Below are 22,747 nucleotides of genomic sequence, written 5' to 3'. Positions count from 1 at the left end.
TAAAGTCTTCGTTACAAAATTAAAGTCTGGCATCAATAGTTTTTGAGTAAAATTATCTACCAAAACCCCCCCCCCCCTCTCGTCACCGGTATTCCACTAGGGTAGATATTTATATATTTTAACCTTTTTAAATATTTTTTACCCTATTTAATACTTGGATTTTGGCGCCACTGAGCCAAACTATCAATATTATCATCATCGATCTAATCTATAAACGTCCTTGATCAAATAATACGTTTAATATGCACACGTTCTATTGGCAACCCGCGCTCTATCTCTACCGCCACCACATCTACTGTGATTATATCAGAGATATTATATAACCAATAATTATTGTTTAAAATCTCTGTATAATATCCATGACGTCTCACGCCACCATTTGTTAATGTTATTAGCTACTTAAATGTTTCCCACTCTATCATACCGAGCTAAAAATCTATGTATTACGCTTAGTTTTTTAAAAAAATTTAAACGGTAATATTAACTCTGGAACAAAAAAGATTAACGACTTCAGGTTATTATATCAAAAAATTCAGTGCACAATAACAGACGGCACCTATTGTTTACGGTACATACGGTGATTCGGTTAGACAGGTTTTTTTTAAACAATTGCATATGAAAAGAAACAAACCAGTTTTATACTGGTTTAGAAAAATAAAATAAAAATACTGTATGTTTTCAGTGCGTTTTTTAGCGAAACTCATGATTATGGTATTCAATATTGTGATAATATAAACCCAACTAATAAAGATTTGTGGCACATACGATAGCGTACATGGGTAACATTGAATTATAGAAATGTAACGAGAAAAATGATACTAAGAGTATATGACATATTCTCAATTGCAACACATGTCAATATACACTTTAAACTGTCGAAGAAATGAGAGTTTTATATTTTTTTCTTATATTTAAGTGTAACTATAATTTTTTTTATTAATATAATTATTTTAAATAGTAGAATAGGAAATCAGTATGCTTTTGAAGCATTAATTGATCTTAATTGTACGATTATTAAAAGCAATCTCAGACTTATTTTAGATATGAGTTGTTCTTTTAACACAAATAATACGGTAAACTCATTTACATAGCATGTAAAACCCTTGAACATATAATATTACATAAAAATTATGATCAGCACGTGTGAATAATAATATTATTATAGGGGCGTGGTCTTTACCAACTGGACCTATTATTAACACGTCTCAATTAATAAATATCTTTAGTTAACAGTGCTCAATTCATCTCAATTCAGATTAGTTTAGTAGTAAACGAACGGTGTTTTACTATTATATTTTAATATTATATTTTGTATACGAGTATATATAATTGTTATTAATATGACACTATTGAGGGCGCGGGAAGTGATTGCGTCTTTGTCTCCCAAGTCAGTTCACCCTTGAATAATATGCCATATTTGATGTAAGATAGAGACGGAGATGGAGAGTAAAAATGTGCTTTTAAATTTGAATAAATTAATATTATAAATGCTTATTGTTCAAGCCCTTTATCTGTTGAATATCACCGCTACGAGGTAACCAGATTCACGGATAATATGTAAATCTAATCAGTGCATAATAACCGGAATTCTCTTTAATTAAAAGTCAAAAACGTATTGGATCACTGTTCCATCCGCATTCCGTTTTAATAGCTCTCATGCTCTAAAATCCAAGACGTTTAGTCGTTATGATACTTGTCTACTACAATATACATTAATATAGTAGATGATAAATGCACCAGCAATAGTACCTGGTGGAGAAGATACAGATTCAACGCTGTGAACCTGTGCATAAATTTATAGTACTAAGAATGAATAGGTAATATTCGTTATGTTATATTTTACCATTTTAGCGCCTCGTTATTTCGGCGTATAGGTATAATTACATCGTCCGTCACTTAGACACTCACATTATTCTTACCACGGTTAAATACAAATGTGACTTGGTACACTATATGTAGATATAAAGACGTTATGATTCTGACCTTATTATAACCACGGTATCTTAGATACTCGAAATCCTGCCGTGAACACATACTAGCACCTGTTCTGGCACGCTATAATTTGTACCTGTCGTTCATAATTGTTCAGGATCAATTATACACATATGGCAGTAATCTATATAATTGTCTTTTCACATTATAATTTGAAATCTTGTGTGGAGTCGAAAAAGGGCAGATAAGATATAGTTTAGAGATACGAACAGCTTCCCTGCATTGTATTCAATGATGGCTCTCCAATTTATTGACGTTCAACATAATATTATTGTGTGACGTTCGTATTAGATTTTCTAAATAAACCATTCGTTTTAAAATAAAGAAAAAAATCCGAAGCCATTATCTACCAAACTCACCGTTTCGTCACTTTTGACATTCTTAAGATGATCAACTATTTTTCATTTACTTTTAAAATTAATAGAAGCTAGTTGTTTTAGTCGTATTTCAATACTAGTTACTTATAATTGTATTTTATAAAACTAATTTTTGTAAATTTATTTTTATTTTTTTTTTTTTTGTACTTACTATGCTAGGATGAGACACATAAGTTAGTACGTTTTGCTTAAACACACCAGTATTAAGAAAGTATGAAATTTCTGCAGGTATCAACATTGAATCTAGTCTTACTAATGATATATTTTTACTAGTATCGTATAATTTGTGATTAGAAAATAATGACTCATATGCCTTTCTTTATTCTGTATTTTGTCATGTATATACAATAGTATTAAATTACGATAACCGTTAGTGATATTATTTGCTTTCATTATTGGAAATATTTATGGATCTGGGTGTGTAAAATTACCTATTTGATGTGTTCACTTATGTAATATAATACGACATTAAGTGTACTAAAAACGAATTAGGTTTCACCGCAAAAGTAATTTAAATTAAGACGTAATTTTTGTCGAATAATATTTAATTTATTAAATTTTTAACAATGGCATATGATCAAAATTATTTTTATACAACGAAAATCCTCACGTTTCTATGAAATACTATACATTATATATTATTATGTAATACATAGGCGTCACTAAAGTCCAAATTTTGGTGTATCAAAGTTTATTTTTAGAAAAATAAAAAATACATTTTTAAAGGTTTAACATGATAACTGACTGACTTAACTGGCTTAACTCTTCTTCATAAATCTTGATATGACGCACAGTGTATAAACTGTCTTATTTTCCGTATTGGAATTATTACAAAATATAATTATTTTGGATACAATCTCAATAATAAATGGTCTATGTTCGTATACACTTGAATAATAAACTTCGAATATATTTTTAAAATCTATAACTTTTTTGGAGTAGCAAAAAGAAAACGCCCTTGCTTCCCTAAAACAATTTTCGGGAAAGCAAAGATACCCCTCGATACCCCTTAGTGATACCTATGATGTAGTAAGTATATATAAGTCAACCAATAAGCATCTTAATAAACCATCTTCAAAATGCGAAATTCACATATTTGTTTAAACAGTGATTTATTTATTTTTTTCAGGAAATACATTTCGATAAAATTTCAATAATAATAAATTGCATAGATCCTAAACATTGTACATAAATTGTATTTTGAAATGATTAATTTTCTTATTTCCTAAATTACTGAAAATATATGATGAAAATATCTAATAAACCACTTTGACTAGTTTTATATAGGCAACATTTCAGAACTTTTGAATGGAATGATATTGGACGTTAAGCTGGAACATTACTAACATCAAAATCTGTGTTAACCTAAAACTAATTATTTACACATATTCATCAAATATATTTCAAGTTAATAACTGTTAACATTTTTTATTCTGTATGAGTCATAATTCATGACTTGAAAAATTAAAAACAAACAGTCATTGTGACGTTTAAGTTATATTTTAGAATTTAAAGCTTTACCCCAACTAATAAATTCTTACGTTAATAACCCCTTGACAATGCAGGAATAGATGTAGTGCTCTAATATTACAATGGTTAGAAATATGTAGTAACATAAAACGAAAATTCGTGACATTTTGAATAGACATTTTTAAGTTCATGGATTTAAACGGTTCGATAAAGTGTATACTTTTTATGTTTTTAAACAATGTGAATAGTACTAGTCGTTTATTATTAATTATTAGTCCTGGCATGACTGAGACGGATATACCTTTGAATTTATAAGTATTTATACTCTCCTATTGACTGTATCCGCGGATCGACTTGGATTCATATAGAGCAGTGTTTCCCAACGTTTCTCCTGTGTCATAGAGAACAATAATATAATAGTTAGTATTCGATTTTCGTTAAAATGCAAATAACTATACACGAAATCTATAGATGCATTTTCACGGCCGGGATAAAATATACACCGCTGAAAAAAAAGTGCCATTATAAGGCCATGAAACAAATTTATTCGTTTCTGTCAAAATGTTAAACAAAGACTCATGAACAGTGATGGATTTGAAAAGACAACCCGGGTCATTTTTTGTTTCCATTGTCTTATCGTATCGTGTAACAATACACATTTTTCTAACGTTCCGTTTTACATGTTTTCAGCGTACGCTAACGCCGTTAATTAAACGAACGAAAACTTGAAAATCATTGAACATTCGTCAAGAGCGATTTACGTTAAGAAACTCTACTCGTATTTCTACCCACAGGATTATCATCGTTTGCGTTACAGGACCTCAAGTCCCAGGAGAAACACAGTGAATTATATCCTATCGATTGCGCAATATCAACAAATCAAACGTGTCTCAATGGGACGCGCACGACTGGCCATGGAGAAGTACATAAATAAGCCTACTCGCGATATGCTTTTGATCGATATTTAGAGTGATATAGACCGGGTTTTGGATTTCAGTTGTACTCGTATGTACTCGTATTATTTACGATTCCGAAACCAAGTTGCCATAAGTGTCAAGTTATATTACCGCCGTCATGAACATAATAATGATAATCTTTGAAGATTTTTTCCATCGCTGTTATGAAAATAAATGATAAAATATAATACAAAATATAAAACACTAATTGCATGTTTAAAATACATGTTTACTCTTTATATGGTTTACATACGGAGATGATATTTAGAATTATAAATATGTGTAACCGTATTGTCGTTTTCGACCGGAGCTGAAGAATAAGTTTTATAGATAATTATTTTTGTATTTATAAAGTTTCTAAATTCATTTCGATAATATAACCTATACGTCCGATTCTAAGATCTTCAAAAGTGAATACATTTTGACGCACATACTTCTGTAATAATTTATACAAGTTCTAAAAGAAAAATTAAAACTTATAAATTCTTATGTATAGAACGTGTAAAATGTAATAAAATCACAAAATTACACGTTTCGTTTCATATTTGACATAAACGTCCCTTTGTTTTTTCATTATACCTACTCTAACGGATAACGCATACTAACGGCATATCGCATTGTCATTCGTTCGACACGCAATGTTTTAATTTTATTTAATAGATTCTACTGTGCTCTGTCGTGCGTCCTTCGATAAGATCAATGCCGAACTTTTGTAGTTATTCTAATATTTATAGTGGTGCGTGATAACTTTAAATGAAAATAATACCATAAAATATTTGGTTTTCATATGGAAATTGTACAAGATTAAAATGAAGTATAATATAAGAAATCATAAAATCATGTGAAGGTAACCCATTAAACTGGATAATATAATTATCCGAATTTAGTGGTAATCATATTTATAAATAATATCCGTAAATTAATACTTGGGTGTAATATATTATAATAGACGGATAATATTTAGTGCTAATATTTTTGCTTCGAGGCCATGCATTTTACCGTATTGTATTTCAATATTTTGAAATAAAACAAAACAATCTATCAATCCATCTGTATACATAAAAATGGATTTCTATCTGTTTGGCCTTTATGCATTCCTAAACGGCTAGACCGATTACGACGAAATTTTGTACAGAGATATATTAGGCCTATGGCCATAAGATAAGCCCAACCCCGGGAGGTGCTCAAACAGACATTTTGAGATTTATGGTGGACGTTTTTGTTTTTATATGGTTGCTATTAGTTTCAATAATAATAATAATAATAATTAGTGCAAAAGAAATTATTATCCCTGAATTTGTTATTATTTTTTTTTATTATTTGTTTTCATGACACGTGCGTCTTGGCATTAAAAGTTTTTATTGATATTTTGTTTTTGTTTTTATTTTTATTTTTTGTTATAATTACGCCATTTACGTGCAGTTATGCCTCCCGAAAATATATCGATCGGTAGCTCTACGCCTTAAGAACGAAAGAAAATGGCATTACGAGCTTCAGTAACAACCGAGCAAAGAGATACAAGATTGGGAATCGCCAGAGAACGTCAAGCTCGATTCCGTTCATTTGAAACAACTGAGCAACGAGATGCAAATTTAAAATCGCCAGATTAGGTAGATAAGGACAATCGCTACAAGTGTGTGGACTAAATTTGAAAAATCCATGCTTTTCAAATGGACAGCTGTGTGTGGCATCCTAACGCATCAGAAAGCATTCCAATTTATTTGTTTACGCGCCAGAAAAACAATAAATATTGTTTATCCAAATGCACTTCAATAAATACCATTCGATTGAAAATAAAAATAATACCAAAATTATGATGATTAATTATATTATATCAAAACCAATCACATTTACATATTTTAGATATCTTACTGGTTATTGTACAGTAATTTAATAATATTTGTTATCAAACTTTTCGAAGTGGCCGATAAAATAAATACTTATAGCCTAACCAGTTCGTTAGGTGGATGGATCGGACATTTCGGACACTAACGGATTTTATCGAATTGCTTTTATCGAATCGGATTTTATCACTGCTTCTTTCATCGTATTCGACTGAAATTTCCGAAACCGTCAATAGTAACGATTTCTGTATGAATACTGAGTTCTGACAGTCGTTTTTCATCCGTTTTAAGTCAAGTAGTTACGAGCCGGACATGCCGAGTTTAAATCGCCTGTTTTACGGATTAAACATTTTCGAACGACGCAAAGGTACAGTCATATCCAATGATTCATTGGATACACTGGCATTATTGTTATTCTTACATTTGTTTTCAATTCTCGGATTTCACTGGCAACCTATGTTGCTGTCGACCTGTTACTACTGTAGCCGGGGTCCAATGACGTCTCCGAAGCCATTGGATAATAAAGGTTCCTTAGCGAATGCTAGCGCATAGGCATTGTCATAGCTAGAGTTCCGCTTGAAAAAGAAAAGTCACTTACATTTCTGTAACTATTATCAAGTTAACCGTGTCTTTCCAAGTGTGTGGATGCCGGTCGATAATGATTGTTACCGTACAATGACTGACCGGCCCTTGATTCTTTAGTCTGAACAGCAATAGGAGATTCTGTTGAACTATGGTATACTTCTTGTTCGGATTTTTAAGTCATTTAAGACCGTTTGATAATCATCTTTACCGCTATTTTTACGCAGTTTTTTTTAAGCCACGCACTCTCCTGTTGATAGCTCTGGCAAATCTAAACATTTTCATTTTACAGGTTTTAATCACGTTCGTAAGAAGTGCAAGAAAATAGTTCAGTCAATTCAGTCACAAGATAATTGTTATTATTATTGTCTTTCTAGGTGCAGTTTCTATGGTAAACAATGACCATATATTTAAAGGTAATTTTATTTACAGTGTAGCATAAATAATAATAATTATCTTCAATTTTATAAACATTCAGTAAAATGGGGCGATTGTAAATTCCACTGATTTACAGGTAGTTGATTTTAGGGTTGGATTGATAACATGTAAATTTCGGCTGTAACACGATTGCGCCCGTCCTACATTTTTACATGAAAAAAACATAACACGATTGCGCCCAGCTAATTAGCTCGATAGCACCCGGTTTTACCTTTTTACCTGCAAAAAACGCAACACGATTGCGCCCAGCAAAATAGCTCGATAGCGCTCTGTGAAATAAAAGGTCTTACATTTCTAACAATTTTGAGTTTTACACACTGACCGTATTTTTAAATAGTATATTTGAAAATTGTTAGAAAGGCAAGACCTTATATTTCACGGAGTGCTATTGAGCTACTTCACTGGGCGCAATCGTGTTGCGTTTTTTGCAGGTAAAAAGGTAAAACCTGGTGCTATCGAGCTAATTAGCTGGGCGCAATAGTGTTGTGTTTTTTTCATGTAAAAATATAGGACGGGCGCAATTGTTTTTCACCGGTAAATTTCACCCATACTTTTTTTTTACCTGAAAAAAAATGTATATTTCACTGGTACTTATTTTTGACCTGAAAACACAAAACTCCTTTAAGAACACACATCCAAATATATATCACTTTACAAAAGCTCTATTAGATATTCAATCATTGACTTAAATTAAATTAAACAATATTAATGAACCTAATAATCTTAGAAATTCACAATCAAAATCACGCCAAAAATATTTAAACACCATAATTTCGGTATTCAAAGAAAATAATATTACCATCATGCAATTCATCAAAGATGCATCTAAACATTAACCAGCCAAATTTTAAATTTTAAATTATTGTATATAAATACATTAAATATATTATAATAAATCTATATCCACATAAATGATCTAATCTTAATTAATCAGATTGGATTTGGATTAAAATTTTACCTAAATAATGTTACTTTTATTTCAGGTAAAAAAAACTTACCGGTGGAATTTACATTATTTTTTCAGACAAAAAAAAACGTACCGGTAGGATTTATATGAAAAAAGGTCTAAAAGGTAGCAATCGGTGGAATTTACATGCACCCTTAAATGTGTAATATAAATAAGTAGTATGATGAAATTTTTCAAACAGCATTGATAAAATGGGACCACCATTTATTATAAATTTAAGGGGCCTCACCACCACGTCTTTTTTTAACAAAAACTATTGTTTCTAATTCCAACATTACGTGTCGAAAATTATCACGATTTTCATTTTGAAAAAATATACGGATTCTCCATAATATGTACAAGGAAACGGTCAAGTCACATTTTTAATTTTTGTAATTTGAATTGCAATAAATATTGTTGAAAATTCAAAAAAATACAGAATTTCAAACTTAAATATTTAATTAACTAAATACAATTTTTAAAATGTGCCTCGATCCCTCGTATTTGTTGTGGAAAAAAAATATTTTTTCAGAATACAAATAGAGATAATTGTTTCGACGTATTGTTTGGATTAGAATGGTAAGATATTTATAAATAATTGAATAATTTTTTAATAAAAAATTAAATTATATGGCTCATTGTGTTTACATTTTGATATCAAAACTCTTAAATTGTGTATAAACAAAATTAAATTATAAAACTGTTGTTCAGTGCAGCATAATTTACATTTTAAATGGTCATAAAAAAATTGATGTACTCGATAAGAGTCGGTATAAATACAAAATGTTATTATAGGTAATTATCCTTTTAATTCAAAAAATATTAATTAAAAAAAAAAAAAAAAAAAACGATAACACTGAACATATATTATAGCGATATGATAGCGGGAAAAATATTATTCTATATAAGCAAACAATAAACTTAAGTTCAGTTTGAAAATCAAAAATCGAACACACTTAAAGCACTTGTACACGTAAAAGAGCGAAGGTGAGAATGAAAAAATATTGTTTTTTAAATATATTTACGTATTGTGCAAATACTCGTTAATCGTATAAATAAAAAAATCGAAACCGAAAAAAATTGTTTTACGTTACTAATACCAACGGACTTAATACACGGATCTTGATAATTTCAATTACATCCACCAACAATGCGTAACGTCGTTTTTTAGTATTAATTTACACGCTCGTGTGGGTAATACATATCGTCGGGTGAACGGCTAAATATGTACCTAAGCAGCGATGATTTTCAACCAATCGACTAGATGTCGCGTTCGTCATCATTATTTCGGAAAATAGTATCAAGTAATATTTATATAAAATAGTACCAATAAGTGACTATAATACCACGGATTTTAATATGAAATTATTTATATAATCTATGATACCACCTTGTGATCATTAAACTAATTTGCGGACCACTGTGCAAGACATTATATTATATTTTCAGTAATTGTACACCCTAACGGGTTTTTCTGCTCCGACGTCAGTCGATCTGCAATGTTGGGATACTTCTATGAAAACAAACTGCCCTCGCCGTCTGTGACTGCCTTAACTAAGAACAAACGAATTAATGATATGAATATTAAATTATTTAAATATATAATGATAATCGTTATATATGTATATATCATTTTGAGCACAGTAAAACTACTATTAAAATGGACACCTCTTCGAAGTGGACACGTTTTTAACAGTGCGGATGTAATTAGAAAATTTCTTTTTCGTCCGCAATGAATATGTTTGTGAATTCATCGTAATCGTTCGCTGTCAAAAGGAACCACTACTGAAATATATTATTATGATTCTATTATAAATTAACAACAATGCCGTATAAGAATAGAATTGGTAAAATGTCATCGAGGACAGCAACTTGAGCAATGCCAACTCTTTTGGCTCAGTAAAGATAACTGAAACATTCATATAATATATATACAGGCAGTCGTATAATAAGTACATTTATTTTACCATTATCATCAATGGAGTCGAAGAGAACTATTGGATACTTTATTATTAATAAAACCATTTAAACTGTTATTTAGTCGTTAGTACACCTTACTAAAACATTTTTTCTTTTTTTTTTTCGATACGCCATTTTATATATTGAATAACTCAATAAAAGGCGATAACTTTTAAGGGTTCAAAAAAATATGTCACGATTTTACTGAATAACAATTGAAAACAAATAAATCGAATCATATTTTTCGCAAAAATATTACGTCAACGACAATGCTTTTTCCTCGGGGTCAATGTAACGAAAAAATCTATTTCAGGTTTTACTTGAAAATCAATTTTTTTTCTATTAAAAACACATCAATGTTATAATAATAATTTTTCCGCGTTCAAAATATAACAAGTTTACGATCACGTAGAACAACGGCAGGGACGGCTCGAGGGGGTGGGCAATAGGGACAATTGCCCAGGGCCCCGCGGTTCTGATTTAACTCAACTTAAAATATTTTATTAATATAAATTATAAGACTAAACATTAATTTTGCCTATAACCTTGAAAACTCTAGCACCGTCACAGAACGACGGATACGTATTTAACTAAATAAGTCATGACATAATGTGTTTCTAATTCAAAAAATAATTGCCATAAGAGAGTTATTAATGAAAATATATTTCTTAAGAAAAACACCTCAGTAATTATTGGTTAACGTTAATTGTATGCAACCAAAATCTAAATTTGGCTATAGACAAACAATTTGATTCACTTTCGTAAAACCTACACCACTCTAAATACGAAACAAACATATTACACGGCATGTACGGTACATAAATATTTATATATGCTCATAATACCTCGCACCTGTAATGTAATAATATATATATATATTTATATATATGTTACCGGCAATATGGATAATTCAGGTATTTTGCAAAATGCCTAGACATTATGCAAATTGCCGACCCATTTTAGACAATGTAAATAAAACATATATATATAAATATATATATGATTTTCAATATTATTTTACATATAACCTAGGTATTTTATAAAATACCTAGTCATTATGCGAAATGCCAACTTTTTTTTAGGCAAAGTACAAAGCATTTTATTTTATATTATATTAAGATTCTTATAATTATTATACATTATTACTCATATTACGAACAAAATTTAATTTTTATCTATTATTTTTATATTATATTATATTCTACTATTATATTTTATCTATTACTATTATATAAATATTTTACTTAAAGTTCTATTTATTTATTACAACATATTGTAGAAAAGTGACATTTTGAAGTGCACAAAATGTTATTTTTAAGGCATATACGCTTTTTATTTTGACACTTGGACTTACAAACACATTTTAAAAGTCCTTGGCCAATTCTTGTGGATTGAATTTCATACTAATCATCAGATAAAAAACTATTATAAGTGGCCAAATTTTTAAAAAAAATTAGTAATTTGTTTTAAAAATTTGACTTTATATAAATCGTATGCATAATTGCAACATCAAAACGAGACACAAAAATTTCGAAAAATTACGATATTGTAATAACATTAATAGTATGTTCAATATTGTATCTCAGAGTTATTATTATAGCAGTAAAAGAATATTAATATTTATTGCGTTAAATCGTGAACGCAAATTTATGATAAACGATAAGTAAAGTCGTTGGTAATAGGCGATGTCCAATTTTGTTAGTTTTTTTCATATTGCCTACTTCACGATTGGCATTATACATAATATTTAGGCAAAGCTCGTATTATGTATACATAATTTATTGCCTAGTGATTTTTGGCATTTTGTATAATGCCTAGGCATTTTGCAAAATACCGGATTATCCATATTACCGGTAACATATATATTATTAATAATACATAATAATATGTGTAATATTTTAGAATCGTTTTCCCATCGAGTTCCGGGTTTCGATTCGTTCGGCATTCATTTTTATAAACGTAAAACCACCCTACTAACTGGAAATAAACGTCTTGTATTTTATGTGTTATTTAAATCTGTACGGTAAAAATAAAACCATGATTTAAATATGTCTTCCCGTGCTACTGAACTGAACAACTAAGCTCGCTGCACAACTATGTACGAGTTCGTTGCGTGTACGATGTAGTACTTACGTGTAAAATACGTTTGAAATTCTCGTTTATGCCGACTCCGACCGACGTGGAATTCCAAATATTCTTAAGGATCGGTCTCGGCGGATGACTATTAACATTGAAAATATATTGCACGCGTGCCTGAATCATTACAACAGTACGTAATAGTATAAGAGTACTTCAATCATGATGTGTATACATCGAGTACAATGATTGCTAACATGGACACACGCAGCGCATAGGCTTATTTGACACGCGTATGGTGAGACCTTATGGCAGAAAACACATATGTACATAATAGTAGGTTATACTGCTGTCTACGCTGCACAGTACATTGTATATCAATATGAATGATACAGCATACATTAATACGAGTTAAATGTGCTTAGAATTTGGTTATCGCGTAAGTGGTCACATAGAACGGTTACAAATTAAAATTAAAAATTATGTTAAATTGGTTTCGTTCGAACGTATAGATAACACGGTTATCGATGTAACACGTATAATTTTGTTTAACCGCTCACTGTACAATAATATCACTTCGATGCATGTTTACAGTACAATATTAAACTGACAACGCCTGACGAAGATATTTCATTAAATAATGTACATTTACTCCGGTATCTTGATGATATGAAAAATGTAATTCAAAAACAATTACTACATACTAATATCTACATACAATTGTTATATAAGTGTACCTTATCCTATGCATAGCGTATCTTAATACGTCATTATATTATAGTAACCTTACCGTTGTTGTTTGTTATCCACCTGTATTAGCAAAATGTTTATATAAATAACGGCACTTATTCGAAGAAAAAAGCAAAGAAAAAGCTAAAATTCTCGCTAAGAATACCAACAGCCCCACAGGTAATATTGCACTCATCTCTTTACAGGATGTCAAAGGTACAATAAAATTGATCTCAGCACAATCCTGACAAAACTTCTGGTCCAAACTTATTGAAATAAAACATTCAAATCTACATTGGCCGAACATTAAAATAGAAAAATAGAAACTGCCATCAATGATCACGAATAGATCATACTATACTTACCTACCTGATGTCCCGAGAGGAACCCCTACATGCATATCCTGTAGTGTCGATCTTTCAATATAACACATAACTGAACGTGACACATACCGTGTACTGTCCTGCAACAAATTATCTGATGATTTGTTCGAAAGCCTTAGACTAAATCTACCAGTCTCCAGCGTAGTCTCCTTCCACCAGCAAACGTATCAGTCAAGTAAATTTAATAAAAAAATGTCCATGATTTATAAATTTAGCTTAGCTTGAAGAAAAAAAAATCATTGTTCTAAAGAATTAAATCCGTAATAACGTAATAACATATTTTAATCACAGATCTGAATTCGAATGCTACTTTAATGATTGGAGTCAAACAAAAACTGTACTTAGTAAACAATATTGGTTATGAGAAAATATAGAATTATTTCTTACTACAATATTACATTATGAGGTGAGTTTCATGAGAACACCTCTTCCTCGAACGGATTGTGTTTGTATTGCTGAATAATTGACCCGGCACTAACAAACAAGTACCTCGATTTATTTTACACATATTTGTACCCGTTTACTAAACAAACTTCTCGAAAGTATCACATCCATACAGATATTTTCGCCAATATAAGTTCTGTTCGATGTTCGAGTTACACAAGTTATCGATAGTGTAATGTGAATGCTACAAATTAATATGATTATATCACACGTATACTTCGCAAACTTTCTAGACACACGCCGTACACAGTATATTTAATTTCATTACACGTCGTCGATCAAAAGCAGAATTTTCGCTAAGGATATGAGTAATTAAATTCAGATCTTTTGCAGTTTTGTTAGTACTAATTCTGAGCTCAAAATCTAATTAACATAATATATTCTCTAAAGTCAAGACTCTTCTCGGTAATATAGATGAATCAGTGTAGTATATGAAATACCATGTGTTTTCCTTTGATCGACCTATCCCCACTGCAATGCCAAATGTCGACGAACACTATTCAAAGCAAGATACATTTATAACTTTTTCAAACACAATCAAACGTATAATATAAAATATACCAATGTAAGAACTTCCACATACGAGCCGGTATTAATATAAGCTAGATTATCGATAAAGAAAATTAAGGCCGATCAATAGGATTATATTTGAGATTTTGCGAAAGGTTTTATAATGTTTTAAGTTTTTCGAAACTTGTTTATACTATTTGTATTATAATTTTTATTGACACATCATAACAGAAGCTTAGATTTGTTCGAAAAATAAATTACAAATGTGAAAAGTTTATTGTTTTCCGAAATACTCTATTCTATTTTTTCGAAAACGAAGATAGAAACAAGTACTAGCAATATATTTTCTATTTACTTCGAAGTGTATAGTGGTTTTTTTTTTAATATTAATAAATGTTGGTTTAATTTCGTTGCCTGAAAAGCTAATAGCGTAGGTAGTTGAGGAACAATATGAACTTTTAAAAACGTATTTCTATACACTTCGAGGTCACCTTTTAAATCCACGATCCAAAGGAGTATAATTTAAATTCAAATATCAAATACACAAAAATAATTAATAAATTATTAATAAAACAGGAAGACAAAAACTATATTTTTATAGCAATAGCTATATGGTATTATTAAATATCAAGCGACATATATTTAAGGTATTGTGTTGTTCACTTGGAAAAAATATAAATATAATAAATGTACATAATGTTTCATATACATAAGAATATATATATATATACACACATGTATAAGTGTGTAATATAGTGTTAGTTTTGATTAAAATAATAATTTTTCCGATTTTCTTTTTTAAAAATAAACTGTAAAGGTGCACATATATATTACGTCTCTGATCATTGGACATTTCTGACTACGTCGAGCCTCTGCAAACTACTGATAAGATAGTGTTGACTTAAGAATCACCATGTCAGGCCGCAGCATAGTGCAATGTGCAACAACACACTGATAAAATTGTGATGTACAATATCAATAAACAGTTCAGTGTGATAGTCAGCAGTACGCATGTAACGTAACGAAAATATAACTAGTTTATTCGTGTATGCTGTGATGCTGTGTTTTTAGGTATAATTTCCAATTTAACTAGTTACCTGGTAAACAGTAAAAAATATCAAATCCTTTTTTTTTTTTACTCCGAATACCAACGATATACATAATTACTATAGTAACGTAAAAGTTTTTTTAATATCAGCACAATATCAGTTAGACGTAAAATATTATTGATCACGCACTGCAATTACAATAATAACTAATCAGGCAGACTACGCGCGTGATATAGTAAAATTACTTAAGCCGTTGTGCAGAGCAGTGGCGCCCATAGATTTTTGAATTAGTAGGATTAAAATATTTGCATATACACCACCCCACCACCTATAACGATAACTAATGATCAATCAGGATTTAAGGAGGATGCCCGAGTGGCTACGCCCCCCCCCTCATTGGCTTAAATTAAATTAAATTAATTCAATACTATATATAGGTAAGTAATGGAACGTGTGAACGTGTAACTGAGTGAGTGAGTACACTGGAGTAGGGAGATTACTTTTGATCCAAATGATATACAAGTTCAAAGGTTTTTAAAAACAACATAACCAAAGTTTAAATCACACAAGTATTATTAATGTGAATAAGGAAATATCTCCCCAAAAATATCCCTGGACTATTGGCCCCCAAAATTAAATCCTGAACCCACCACTGATCAGGTACGTATCACGTTTAATACGTTATCATCTCTCGGGTACTAATACTCATAAGTCATACAATTAAATTCAATGGTCAGTGTTTAAAACCATAAGACTCCATATCCCAAAAATAAGTATGGTCTGAGCCACACTTAAATATAGTTTGCGGGTGCCACTGGTGCACAGCATATATAATTAGGTACCAATATTACGTGATGTTGAACTTTCGCTTACATATAATTACGCTATTAACAAACAAGACGTACTTTTGACATCGACAGCACACACACTCGTACACACGCACGCACAATGTTACGTACATATTTCAAATACTTATCCATATGTCCATATGATCGCTTATATACACATGTTTATGTATATTGTATAAATAAAACACACTGCACACATAGCTGGGATTTGATTTCTGTGATAAAAGGCGACACGTGTGTGCAGCACCGTCTGCAGGATATATACATTGATAACATCGTTACAATACCATTGCATACGTACACGCATAAATATATTTATATACATTTATACAGTGTGTGCTTAGAACCGTATTCACACACTAAGCAAAAACCGTTCCCGAACTCGAATTGAAACACTACACGTGTACAGTAGTTTACGCAAGCAAAAATAATTGAGTTGGTAAGTCGGCTCGAATTGCGGTTTTTAAATAACACCAAATCACGTAAATCGAATAATTTACATAATTATGAAAATTCAAAGTGAAACGGATTTTGAAAATAAATTTAACTTTATAGAAAACCATCAGTTTCAAAATAAATGGAACAATGAATATGTTGTAAAAATGTTTTTAATTGTTGTGCTATTGATTGTTCACCTATTACATTATATCGCTTAATAATATATACCTATTTCACACTACAATTCATGCACTTGGGGATCGTACTTTTATAGTTTGGCACCTAACTATGAATGTATTGAAAGAGTATTACAAGTAAAAATACAAGTCAAATTAAAATATACGTTCGGCTTTAGAACTATGTTAGGTATGCGAAACACTCGACCGTGGTTTCACTTTCTCGATTTTGCACCGATACCAAATCGAAGATGATCGAAAAATCGATTGAAAAAAAAATGTCGAATCCGACGTTTTTCCTGAAACGTGGAACGTCCGCCAGAGCACACTGTTACATTTTTCTCGGTTGGTTTATACATATGAGTTGGACGTGTCATATGAGCGGGTACGTAAAGACCGAAACCGACGGGTCGTTTGCCTGGTTGAAACAATTATTACAACGCGACGTTGCGCCCAACACGATATGGTGCGTATCATCCGTGTACGAAATTATATTTACACGTTGTCGTTTCAGAATAGTAACGCGCCATCGTATTAAGTAATTTTTCGCGCGAGGAAAACTTAGACGCGGTGTGTGGATCGGTGACACGACGACTGCCACCGTCGATCGTATGTTTATAACGAGTACATAATATTGTATACGGAATAGCTTCACTGTTTCACTGTCCACGGGAACCGGCCAGTGATGGATTGGAACATCGGGAGGGAGTGATGATCTTCGTGTGGACCGGTTCATTTGTTTCGTGTTTTTATATAAAAAAAAAAAAAAAAAATGGAGAAGATAAACTGTTGGCCATTTTTATTCTCCGGTCGAAAAATATCACCGGGCCGACCCCGAAGGAACAATTACAGGCGCCCCGGAGATACCACTGTTTGGTGACCGCGGCCGCAGTGCACTGCGAAAGAGTGCGGATTGACGGCCGGATGAGCGCGCGCGTCGCGTACGGTAAGCCCGTGGTACACGTACGACGTACGTGTGTACACGCAGCAGGTCGGGCTCCACACGTGTGTACGACGTACACGTCATGCGTAATTACCCGTTCCGTCGGTGCGTGTCGATAGGTTTGTTGTAGATGAGAACAAAAAAAAAAAAAAACACCACAGCCTTGTCAACTGTGCAACAACGTAACCGAATGATGACGGAAAAAATTATGTACACGTTTACCATTCGAGGCTACGAACGTAACACGCGTTCGGTGGTGTATCACGAGGGAACGCGCGTTTAATATTTCGAATAACCGGGTGCCGTACGCCCGCGGATGTTATACGCGTCGGTAACGAGACGTCGCACGCGCCACCTGCCCGCGATATCGGGTGATACACGTGTAACCATAGCCGGTACTAGACAAGTCTAGGTTAGGCCAAGGCCCCCCGCCAGGAAGGGGTACCCCAGAAGGGGTAGCCAGGAAATGCTTAAATATTAGCACTATTCTGTCTAAATCTTTAGACCAGCAATACTGTAAAAAAAGTATTTTATTGATAACTATTTTAACTCATTTCGAATAAGATTATTTTGTAAAATGAACAATACACTTACAAACACCTATATTTATACTATTTTATCTTATACGTTTTTAAAATAATAACTTACCACAATTCACCCGTGACGGTTCTTGTATGAAAAATTCGTTTAAAGTTTTTTTTTTTTACTTTGGTTTGTGTTTATAATTTTTATTATTAATTAGTATTATCCAAAAATCTCTAGAATACTAAATAAAATACTCACTTCACATCAATGTATAAAATCATACAAAGCGTTTGTGATACAGATGATGATAAAGTAATAATATTGGTTCATGATTTGTCAACTGATAAAAATAAATTATGAAAATATTGAAAATTTTGGTGCAAAAAATCTTATCAGCATATTTACATGAATGGCTCCTACGGTTGTAGATAATAATATTGTTACATACAACCATGTAGACTCCAAATAAGCATGTAATATGAGGGGTTACCAACCAATATTTTAAATGTATAGGGGGAGTAAGAACTCGCAGGGGGGGGCAGCCACCCACCTTGTCTCTCCCGTAGTACCGCCTATGCATGTAATGATTAGGTGTACACGCGTCGCTAGAACCCGCGTACGAACATTTCATACGTATCACATGAATACATATTATAACCATACCTGCTTTAATCAATAATAATAATTACAATAATAATCCACGTGTACACATTCTTCGATCTTATTTTATTTCGTTACCCATCCCCGTGCGGACCAATCGGTTTCTAGGTATTTTAAAAACGCTAATACTGAAACGATTATTACCTTGTATTAGATACATATTAGATCTTACCGGAATCGATTCGGTTTTCGCTCGGAACATCAAGTACTTAGACCAGTCGGTACGATCTCTTTTTCTCTAGAAGTAAAATACCAATGCATTTGTGCGCTTTCCTTGGCGTTAGCTAAACGTTCGATAGGGTTAGTTATGAAGGATACTGATATAATGATATATATGAAGAATTACTTTTCAAATTAAAAAAAAAAATCCTTTCCTCGTTATTGTTTATCTTACTTGAATCTTATCTAACGGACCGCTACTTTCAAATCCGACTAGGATCCTCAGTTTCAACAATGGAGTGAACTTCTACTGTAGTTCCTCGAGGTGAAATCCTTTCTTCTTTATTGTTCAATATATACACATCAGACCAGCTGATATACCAAAATATATTGTAGCCGATTACGCTGACGATAAAGCTATTGTACCAATAGAAAAAAATATTCTAACCAGTTTCAACTTGGCAAAATTAAAAAAGGGAGACTATGTTTACTCAAAAAAAAAAAAAGAGCATCCTTAAAACTTTTTAAGCGTTATAATAGTAGGGAGACGCAAACATTTCTGAAAATTAGTTGGCGTACTCCGTCCCCTTCAAGTCGAGCACTGCTTCTAACTACTTCTGCGAATCTTAATCTAAGGTCCAGGTGGTAAACAAGATAGCGTATTAAACCTAATTCAAATAAATCAATTTGTACTACATTCACTTTATATCACACCTTCTGCCCTTGTGTCACCCTACATAACGTTCCTATTCCAATGTTTAACACAGATAGATACTTAGGACTCAACTTGGACAAACGCCTTGCTTTATAAATGTACCTTAATAAATACCTTGGTTGGCAATAAACATACCAAACTAAAAATAAAAGTTCTCATGTACAAAACTCTTTTTAAACCTTAAATGGATCTACGGTCTTCGAACGTGGGGCACAGCGAAAGTTTCCGACGCAATCAAAATACAACGGTTTCAAAATATAACTCCCATAAAATGTACAAACCCTCCACCTTTTATGTCCTCTACTCCTTGTACAAAGACACGAACAAATTGCATTGCACTGTAACCGACAAAAACTAATACTTCTGTTCTACGCGTATGTTTTACCTGAAAAACGTACGCATGCAAGCACGCAGTACTCATACACGCCTAGCAACCGGTTTCGTTGTTATTGTAATGCGTGTTATTTTTTTTTTATTCTTTCTACCAATTTCCACGGGACGCGCGGCAACACGTACGAAAACCGTACGCACGACGCGTTTTTCGATTTTTCATATTGTACACCGCGTGTTTCGGGTAAACACACAAGCGAGTGTGCACACGGTGTTCAAATAATATTTTTTCATCTCTTTCCGGCGAGTCGCGTTAACATTCGCCCTCTACAGGCATGTGCATCTATCGATAATACGTGTGAAATATAATTGTTTACGCGAGCGCGCATCGCCTTCAACATTCTATTGTGTTCCAATTCAATACGGTTCGATCGACCGAAAATCGTCCACGGTGAACGAACAGAACGCGCTCTTATAATAATAATAACGTATACAAATATACATACATACAAACGTTCTTGTACATAATAATTATGTACACTACACGGGAATCGGCTTTCTTCGGAAAAATCGGATCGTTATTCTCGTCATTACGTGCGCGTGCTCTTGTATTCCGTGTACATTCCATTAACGATGTAACAATAATATATTTTCCTTTTCCGTTCGATTTCCTTCCGTCCGTCTACCGCTACCGCCGTCCTCACTTCGCAGCAACAAGTCGAAAAGGTAACTGTTTAATGCACCGAGTCCAATCCGATTTCAAATATTATTTTATATTATCAGGCTAGCTCGGTCGTTCGGTCAGCGAAAATCGTAATAATATTATGTGCATCGTTCCCGAGAAAAGAACATAGGATTCGGGGGAAAAAAAGGATATGACCGGCTTGTAAGAATTCATCATCGCGGAGCGGAATATGAGTCATACATAGGTTTTCGTTTATGAATTCCTGGTACACTAAATTCTCGTTGTTCTTCTTCACACGTCGTCGGCTACAATTTTCAATCTCGAGTTTCGACCTTGTAGCTGCTGCAGCGATGTACGCGCACTGATTGCGGTACCTTCACGAGACCAATAGGGCTAATAATAATCAACGATTAATATGAACGATTGCGCAGAGTAGCACTGCAGGATCTAAGACGATTCGTAAACAGACATCATCGTGTGAAGATGAACAAGGAAAAAGTACCTGTCCTACGACAGGATGTTATGTCAACCAATGTATCCGATTAAAATACATACGTGACCGTCGTCATCATAGAAATGGTTTTGATTTTTACCAATTTTCGTCATGAGTTATACAGAAAATCAATATGCTGTACACGCGCGCTCATTTTGGATTATTCGATTTCAAGCGACGTAAACAGTTGGGTCCAATATTTTTTTTTTCTGTTAAATGATAGTTAAATGATAGTATAAATAAAAGGTACTATGATATTTGGTCCTAGTGTAATTTTTTTTTGGGAAAGGAGAATTATTTAAGTTTTCTCGCACCAATTCTATGACACAGAGACGTATTCAGAAATTTGGCGCTCGGGTGCTAACGTTCCCCCTCCCAAAAAAAAAAAATTATTTAACTTTTTTCACTTACTGAGCGCGTCGGAACTTACTTTCCAGTAACCAGCCGTAGGCCGTATAACAGACTTTACATTATCGTTATCTTTTCGAGCGCCTTCTAACTTATTTGTTACATTTTTGTTTTTAATGTTTTTTACACAGCCCATTTCATGAGCTGTGTAAAAATCTGATGTCACCCCTAAAAAAATACCACCCAGGGCGATCGCCCCTCCCCTAAATACGTCACTGCTATGGCGTAAACTTATTCGATCACTTCACGTTCGTGTAAACAACCAATGACTAATCCATCCGAACATTCTACATTTTGAAAAATCAATTCTTCCATTTAAGATCATTATTTGTATAAGTGCTTTTAACGTGCAATCTCTACATGCCTATATTATTTATATTTATGAAAAAAAACTTTTGGCGCTTATTCGGTAGTACACGCGCGCGCACACGTATTTTCATAATTATCATTATTCATCTCAAAATTCGTAACCGATACATTCGACGATGATTACCAGTATCGGTTCGTCGTATTTATAATACTCGCCTAATACATAATCACGTGCACCACGACGTAAACAACTTGATACTATTTCCGGAAGTCCGTGTCCTCGCATATATTTATTTTCATCGT

The sequence above is a fragment of the Sipha flava genome, unplaced genomic scaffold, assembly GCF_003268045.1.
Source record: "Sipha flava isolate LNK unplaced genomic scaffold, YSA_version1 268_pilon_pilon, whole genome shotgun sequence".
Lineage (NCBI taxonomy): Eukaryota > Metazoa > Arthropoda > Insecta > Hemiptera > Aphididae > Sipha > Sipha flava.
The sequence above is the reverse complement of the archived record's forward strand: the minus strand, read 5'-3'. Positions refer to the sequence as shown.